Source organism: Leptonotus elevatus, chromosome 7 (assembly GCF_054856555.1).
Source record: "Leptonotus elevatus isolate MCC_2025b chromosome 7, RoL_Lele_1.0, whole genome shotgun sequence".
Classification (NCBI taxonomy): domain Eukaryota; kingdom Metazoa; phylum Chordata; class Actinopteri; order Syngnathiformes; family Syngnathidae; genus Leptonotus; species Leptonotus elevatus.
This window is the reverse complement of record NC_141245.1, coordinates 6,744,658-6,753,103: the sequence shown is the minus strand read 5'-3', so window position 1 is coordinate 6,753,103 and position 8,446 is coordinate 6,744,658.

Genomic DNA, 8,446 nt, shown 5'->3' with positions numbered 1-8,446 from the left:
GACCGGCGGTTAAGGGAAGTGGACGTTCACACATGCAAGCATAAGCGGGAATCCATTAAGGCCCATGATAAACAAACTCAAAGCGTGTGGCTTCCTTTTCCTATAATGGAGAATTTTTATCCACTTTGACCTGAAGGCTGACAGCTAGAGGCCCTGAGCCAGCACACAGAGTTGAACGACAGGGCAGAGCCTGCGCTTACAGTGTATAGGTGAGAGGTCAAAGACAATATAAATTATCACGCTTGTTATATAGTGATTGATGTGGCTGAGCGGTTGGTTCATGTGCTCTAAGGATTTCATTAAACTGTGACTTTGTCAAAAGATTTTCTTAGTTAATGTCTTACGTCCAACGTTCCTGTATTAATCCACTTATTGAGTTGCCTCACTGCTCATACAAAAATTCCTCCAAAACCTCAAATACCAGACATTGTCGCTTGTGCTCAAGAACTGGCAGAGCACCAAAAGGATCTTTTGGAATGGAGGAAAGCCAAATACGGAGGTGAATTTGTGTAACAAGTTCTACAAAAGAATGACAGATGTGCATCTGAGGTCACTTCATGTCAGCCTTTGCTTGACAAAAGGTTATTCTTCACTTGACGTCATAATAACAAGCGGAAGAGGTTTAATCAAACACCTCCTGCAAATGGAAACGAATGCAACCGTAAAGAAACGAAATGCTTTCCACCGCACACTCCAATGACTACTTCAACCCACCAATGCAAACATCCCCATCACACAATGAAGTGCACATTACACAAGTGGATATTATTCATAACAGCAACAGCAGGCCCTGCCTCGGCACTGCAATAAACTGGGCAAGACATTTCCAAAACCTTTATGGACCTTATCTGTACCACATCTTGGATCTTCAAATTTGGACTTCCACCCTTCGTTTTATTGCCATGCATCTGAAATGGTCAAATGTATCATATGAAGATTGCATGTCAGTCGACTAGCCACATTAACACGCCATTTAAAACAGATTTCTTCTTGCAGTCCGCGCACACACAAAGTGTGGTTTTAGTGCTGTCTTCATCGTAACTTGAGACCGGCGAGGACTTTTCAAAGGAAAGCAGCTCAAAGCTAAGTGAGAGCAGCTGATGTTGCATCATACTTCAAACATTCTTCAATTTAACAATATGTCAAAGGCTATGGAGTGTTCCTTGGGGTGCAGGCACACACACACACACACACACACACACACGCACGTGCACACGCACACGCAATCTTTAAGATCTCGTTTAAGATTAGGAATAACCCCGACACCTCTACAAATAACTCCACTCTGTGTGTCAAGCACATTGATTCCAATGGACTGGCACAAAGCACGATGAGATATGGAAAATAAAAACAGTAACTAAAAGGTGCACTTTGTCTATTATTAACCAATTCTGTTATTCCAGGGATATGTTCTTAAGCAGCAGGGGGTGAGATTCTCACCAGTGGTGGACATTGCAGATGTTTCTGGAACCTTCTGAAGCCATCTGTTGCAGTGTTTTCCCACCACATGAAGAGGCAAGGCCAACATCGCTATCGACTGGCCCACGGTGTCACGTGACCCACTTCATGTGACCAAGGAAGGCCTGTCCGATGACCGTCATTGCAGCGGTCATCTCAACCGGGGTCGGCCCACGCGGGCCCGGGCCACTGATCTGAGGCGAGACGGAGAGAGGAGGCAACTGTCAGCAACATCAAACGCATGAAAACTCCCACTTGCAAAGCGCTCTGCTGGCCCACAGAGCGTTGGTGGACAGACACAACCACATTCTTCAACATTGGGTTCAATCTGACAAATGATTACGTTTTATAAGTGGCCAAAGGGTTACAAGTCTTATTGTCAAGCCTATCCTTTTTTAAGAAAGCATTCAACTGGGGAACACAATTTTCATTGATTTTGATCTGACAGCTTCTTTTAAATAATAAGATTTTTGAATGCAGAATCCAAAACTGATATAATTTTTTCTCTATCATGTCAAATTTCTGAGCTATAGGATCCATGGTTTTGTTATTTAAAAAAATATATATATAAATGAAATACATGTGTATGTATGTAACAAAACAACAACACTAAGATGGAACAATTAAAATATTTTAAAAATAAAAGAAAAAATACAAAAAAGGAAAAGGAAAAATATGTCCAAGGTTACATGGTTAAGAGAAAAGCCAGCACTAATCTTCATAATTTATATTCTGCTATCTTTATGTTTGTAGATATTGATGGCACTAATCAATCTCTTATTTGTGACTGCACAAACAAGTTGCCAAATAACTGTAGATGAGTCCAATCATCAACTCTTCTTATTCCAGTCTTACTACAGCTAATCTGTGTAATTTTGCTTATCTGAAGTGTTAACTGTGGAGAAAAGACTTGACGTGCTATTTAAAAAAAAACTGACTGGAATTTTAGTTTTAATCAGCATAAAAATCTAATGCAAATGTTTTTATTTTTTGTTCCCCAGCGTTATTAATCGGGCCACTTAGATATGGTCAGACGTTACACTCTATGTAGGCATAAATGTCATTTTCATTTGGCGCTTTAATGATTTATTTGAAATATTTGTTTTCAAGGGTGGAAGGACTATACTGTATAATACAGTATGCATGTTCTTAATGGTCTTCTTCATGATGCTTTTAACAAGAGAATTGGTTGCACTTGTTGCTGCCAAACAAATCGATTTTCTTAAACTAACTAATTAATTGCATAATTTTCTGTAATTAATCACAATAAATCACGTTTCCTGCTTCTGCTTCTAATTTTTTTTTAAGCTTGTATCAGATATTTACTTGAATAAAGGGGGCGGGAGGGGGTTGTTGAACATATGTGCTGCATAATCCTGAAAAACAGTTGAGATTAATTATTATAAGGACAAATTTAGTGTGACATTCATGCCCATGATGAATATTAATTAAACTTCTGAACACAACTGTAGCGAATCAGTTTATTTTAATCCGAGCCCACATCAGAATTGTGGTTCAGCATATTTCAGAATATATTCTCATGGTCATATTATATTGATTAGTTTTGCTTTTGCTATTAATGTGTAACACATTTTTAGAAGGGGAACATAATTACAAGCAGAGTGTGTTCAAACATCAGCAAATAAGTCTAGAGAAGACACAATGGTGAGAGCAGCCTTTAGAATTTTCGAGTAGAGAACCAAATTCATGGTTCCATCCATCGCAGCAAGTCATCCAGGTCATGAGGTAGCAGAGCAGCTCCAGACCATCACATCTCACTGTGTGTTTCTGAAATGCTATGTAAGGAGACACACACTTTCCAAAAAGTTCAGCTTTCATCTCGTCAGTCCATAGAATATTCTCCCCAAAGTCTTTGAAGTAATTGACTTTAAAAAAAAAAAGAAGTTTGATTGTTGTTGTTTTTACAAAATAGACAAACCTTTTTTTAAGTCAGCGGCCTCCGAACATCTGCAGAAACAAACACAGTCGCGCATTTCCCCTACAAAAGGCAAAACAACCGCTTTTAGCATCGCCTGTAACTCAGTTTCCCTCTCAGCATCATCGCTGACGTATTCTCCATCTTGTGCGTAATTCTTCCGTGACAATCTTGACAGTGACAGTATAAATTACATTCTCTTCCGCCTTTTCCCTCCTGGTGACTGGATGTAAACGACTGCTCGTTGCAAACTGGGTCCTGAGGCTAAACTTAGAGGCTGGCTCAATCAACAGCCTAATTAAGAGCTAGAACGTGTGTGGGTGTGTGTGGGTGTGTGTGCTTGAGCACACCCGACTACTGATCTCCCCTGTATTTTCTTTCTTCTGTTCTAAAATGCCCTCCACCTTGTTTTTACCTAAATGGTGTTTATACAGATATTATATAATAAAGACTTCTTTATCCCTTTAAATAATCATGGTCTCTCAAAACAACCCACCCATCCACTAGTGGAGCAGAGGTGACCTTTAACCTTCTAGAAAGCAGAGTATTAGCTTCCTTATCAGTGCCACGCTCCTCCTGTCACTTCATCCCTTGGTCAACGCAATCTTAAATTATAAAAATAACAAAGTGAGAGTGAGGGAGAGGGAGGGGGATCTTGAGCTGGCAGGCAGCCTCTCGTGTTGCATGCAAACCTGTGAACTCAGCCAGTCGCGGGTTTAGTTGGAAACAAATTCAACGCAGAGGTCTTTCTGATGTGTGTGTACTATCTAGGTTGGTTTGACTTTCAATTTAATGGACGGAGGTAAGCACAAGGTCAGGTTAGTATGTGCATATGTGATGAAGTGAAGTGAAACTTCTACGGTTGAACACAATCCATTTTAAAGATGCTGATCAAACTCCAATGTGTTTAGATTTGTCCCACATCATAACTCTCAATTCTTGTATAAATAAGCGACTAGTTTCCGTTTCCGGTTTTGCGACGTGTGGGCCGCGTCCCAGTACTTGCGCTTCCGCCTTTGTGCCCCTCGGTTGCGCGTTCCCGTCGACGAGTGCGAGACTGCGAGGCTGCGAGTGTGTAGTGTCTGTCTCAGTGTCTGAAGCATTTTAGATAGCCGATGAGCGGGAGCGCGCGGTTGGGGGGGCGCAAGGGTTGGTGGGGGTTAGCGAGTGTTGGAACGCGGCCAGCAGTGTCCGGAAACGGCGCTGATGTGTAAAACCCGGAAGTCGGAGGCATCTACCCCATTGAACCGTCCAAATTGTCCATAGGTGTGATGGTTGTTCGTCTCTGTGTGCCCTGCGATTGGCTGGCAAGGTGTACCCCACCATCTGCCCAAAGCTAGCTGGGATAGGCTCCAGCGACCCCCGCGACCCTTGTGAGGACAAGCGGTTAAGAAAATGGATGGATGGATAGATAGATAGATAGATAGATAGATAGATAGATAGATAGATAGATAGATAGATAGATAGATAGATAGATAGATAGATAGATAGATAGATAGATAGATAGATAGATAGATAGATAGATGGATAATAATAATAATGAATTAAGAATTCAAATTATTTGATATAAAACTTTTTTTAAAGTAAATTTTTTATTTTTTATATTATTTATAATCAATGACTCAGTTACTTTTATGAGCAAGTAATCACCCAGAAACTATAACTAATTACTTTTATAAAGTAACGTTCCCAACACTGTTCCTCACCTTCAAGTAGGTCTGTTTCATTTTAAAGTTTTTTCGTTTCTTTGTTTGTTTTTGTTTTAGCCTTATAAGCAATTATATCTCTTTTGAACAAATGTAATGTTTGTAAGGTTCAAATGTAAATTATGAATGACACTAATTGGTGTTTCTGACAAAGCCTGTGAATCAAATGTGGAAAAATGTCAAACACATTCCTTGGTGCGATTTGTCGAACTTCCTGTCCCTGTAAACCTCCCTGACTAGGACCCCTAGTTAGTCATTCAGTAAAAAAAAAAAAAGAAGAAGAAGTTAAGTCATTCTAATTATGAAATGCGGCTTCAGAGGGATCTTTTGGAGGCCAGATGTACAGTAATGTCACAGTGCCCCCTTGTCCACCCAAACTATCACCACACTCTCCCCCTCACTGCTCCTATCATTGTGACTCCTTTCGCCTTCCATCTGCTCTCTCCCCATCCTCATTCTTCTTGCTCTATGGGGGGGGGGGGGGGGGGGGGTTGAGGGGAGGAGGGGGAGGAGGAGAATTAGACTGACCTTGAGTGCTCACTCCCAAGCCACAACTTCTCACATGCAGGTGCACAGGCACACACACACACACACACACACACCCGCACACACGCCCCCCCCACACACACACGCACGCACACACACACACACACACACACACCCACCCCCCCCCCCCACACACACACACACACACAGCAACTTACCACCCACATTACAGTACATTATAGTGCAAAATATTGTGTGGCAAAAGCAACGCTATTTTACAAGTCTTGTTTCCCCTGCCTCAATGTAGAGAATGGTGCTGATATCTCACTGAATGGCAAATGCTAGTTAATGCTCGGCACAAATGGGTTGAAATATTGGAGCAATGGTGGTCACGTGGTCTTTAGCATTAGCAAATAAAGACTAACTTTGTTGACACGTTTTACCACCGTTTACAAATGCTTACAACTGTTTTTTAAACACTTACCAGTTGCCACTGTTAGCGAAACAAAACAGTTTGTGTGAACATGTTTTGCAACCTTTTTATGAACACTGACTAAAGCCAAAATTCACTACGTTTACAAGCATTTGCCACTCATTTAGATACAGGTTTTAGTGTGTTTATTCACATCAGTGGCTATGCAGCGTAATTGCGAGTGACTTATTACTTGGCTCATTTCTACCATAGAGAATGTTGTTAGCTAGCTAGCTAGCTATATCCTACACACCGTAAATTCATCTTTCTTTGATGCCACAATTTACAGAAAAACTCAGTATCATGATCTAAATTCCCAAGTGTTGATATGTTGAAAAACAAAACATGGTATGAGTAGCAGGAAGTATGTGCTAAAATGTCATATAATGTGAGCTACAGGCTAATTGTTGCTGACTTTCCCTGAAGTGTCTCTTATTGGGACAATATTTGATGTGGACCACATCAACCGACATTGACCAAGTCCTGAAGAAGAAACCCAAATGTGTCCACCTATGGCACTTCATCCCACTAAATGGACTCGAATGCTGTTTTAACTAACATTGTAAAAATAAATTTAAAGCAAGTTCATAGGTTTGATGATGATCTCAATTTGGCTTTATAAAATGTGTTCATCCCATTTGTTCTCTCTCTCTCTCTGTCTCTCTGTCTCTGTCTCTGTCTCTCTCTCTCTGTCTCTCTCTCTCTCTCTCTCTCTCTCTCTCTCTCTCTCTCTTTCACACACACACACACACACACACACACACGACACCTTTCCGTTTCACCCTGCTCTGAACCTGTTCCCTATTCAACATGAAGAAAGCCAAATAAACAAAGGAGGCGAGCCAGTGCCCTGCTACCACCACCGCCGCTCACTCGCCTGCCTGCCTGCCTGCCCACCTACCAACCCACCCACTGCCTTCCTTCTACGCTCCCAGGACCCCTATCCAGTCCTTCTTCAGCACTCAGGTTTCACTCTCAGCTTCCTCCTGCTCCCAGTCAGGGTGACATACATGGCACACGTCTGTGTTGCAATGTGCATGTATGACTATAAGGGTAGAGGGAAAAAAATGAAAACATGTTCTACTTAGGATGCTAAGATTCATATTTCCAAATTCAAGCATGTGGACACTAATTCATGCGAGCTATGAGAAAGTTTATTTGAAGTGAATGCAAGACATTGCCGCAAAAACTTCACTTCCTTTAATTGTTTGCTGGGTCATTGTTCCGTGTGAGCATAATCATAGATGAAAGGATTTTCAGATTTTTCTTTAACATTGTTATTTGATTATCTTAATTAAAATTAAGTTGTCAAAAATGTGGACAAGGATCAACCATTCTTTGTCACTCACAAGGTTCAACAACAGCAAAACGCATACACATAAACGCGTGCGCACACGTACACGCGTGATATTGCTTCAGTGATGCATTAACTGACATCTGTAGTCCAGATGGAAAAAAGGCCTTTTGCTAAATGTGCTGCATCCCTTCATTTCAGCTTTGTTATCGATTGTGTATGTGAAGAAGGGTGTATGCAGTGTAATTCTCCGCCAACAGGTGGCAGTAGCGATCCGAAATAGATTTTCTGCATTCAGTAGCTATAAGCTAAATTAATCAAATCTCGTTTGTGTTGTATTGAGTCAGTCGGGAGTCATTTTCTCTTTGCAAATGCTGCATTTCTAACCTGAAAAGTATTTTAATTAGAGCCTGTCAGACAAACCCACTCTTTAGTATTTTTTCGCTATTTACTGTAACATGGCCGATAGAGATCACTAAACTAAAATACATAACACTTGGTCATAATATGGAACATTTTCAGAACGACCTATGTGGTCGTATTTATTGGAGGACCGTCTTTGAAAATGTCTATACAAATACAATATAGCGAATATGAATGTTACATGTGTGCAGATGATTGCTTGTCATTTGTGCACATATAGTAGTATACTGTACATATTCTGTTTTATTTATTTCATATCCACACCTTTTACTAATTAAATGAGCTAATGATTGCATATTCAGAAGTAGAGAGTTGTAATTAAATAATCAATATGACATCAGTTCCATTCAATTAACATCCAATGACTTCTCTTTGCTGTACTGCAAATTGCATATGCACATTAATATTCACTTTTGTATATTATGATGTGTATGCACTGCATAATGTTTTTGCACAACAGTACCTTGGGCTCTCTTTTCGTAGGCAGGTGCACATCTCAAATTTGCAATTTGGGCGGTCACAGCTGCTGGTATCAGGAAGTAGACTGCGCTTGGCCTTAAAACAGCCACACTCAAAAAACAATTTATTTTAAAATAACAAAAAGGCAAACAAGATACTTTGAATAACAAAAATACTAAACAAAAATTCCAAAATAATAGGGTACAAAAACT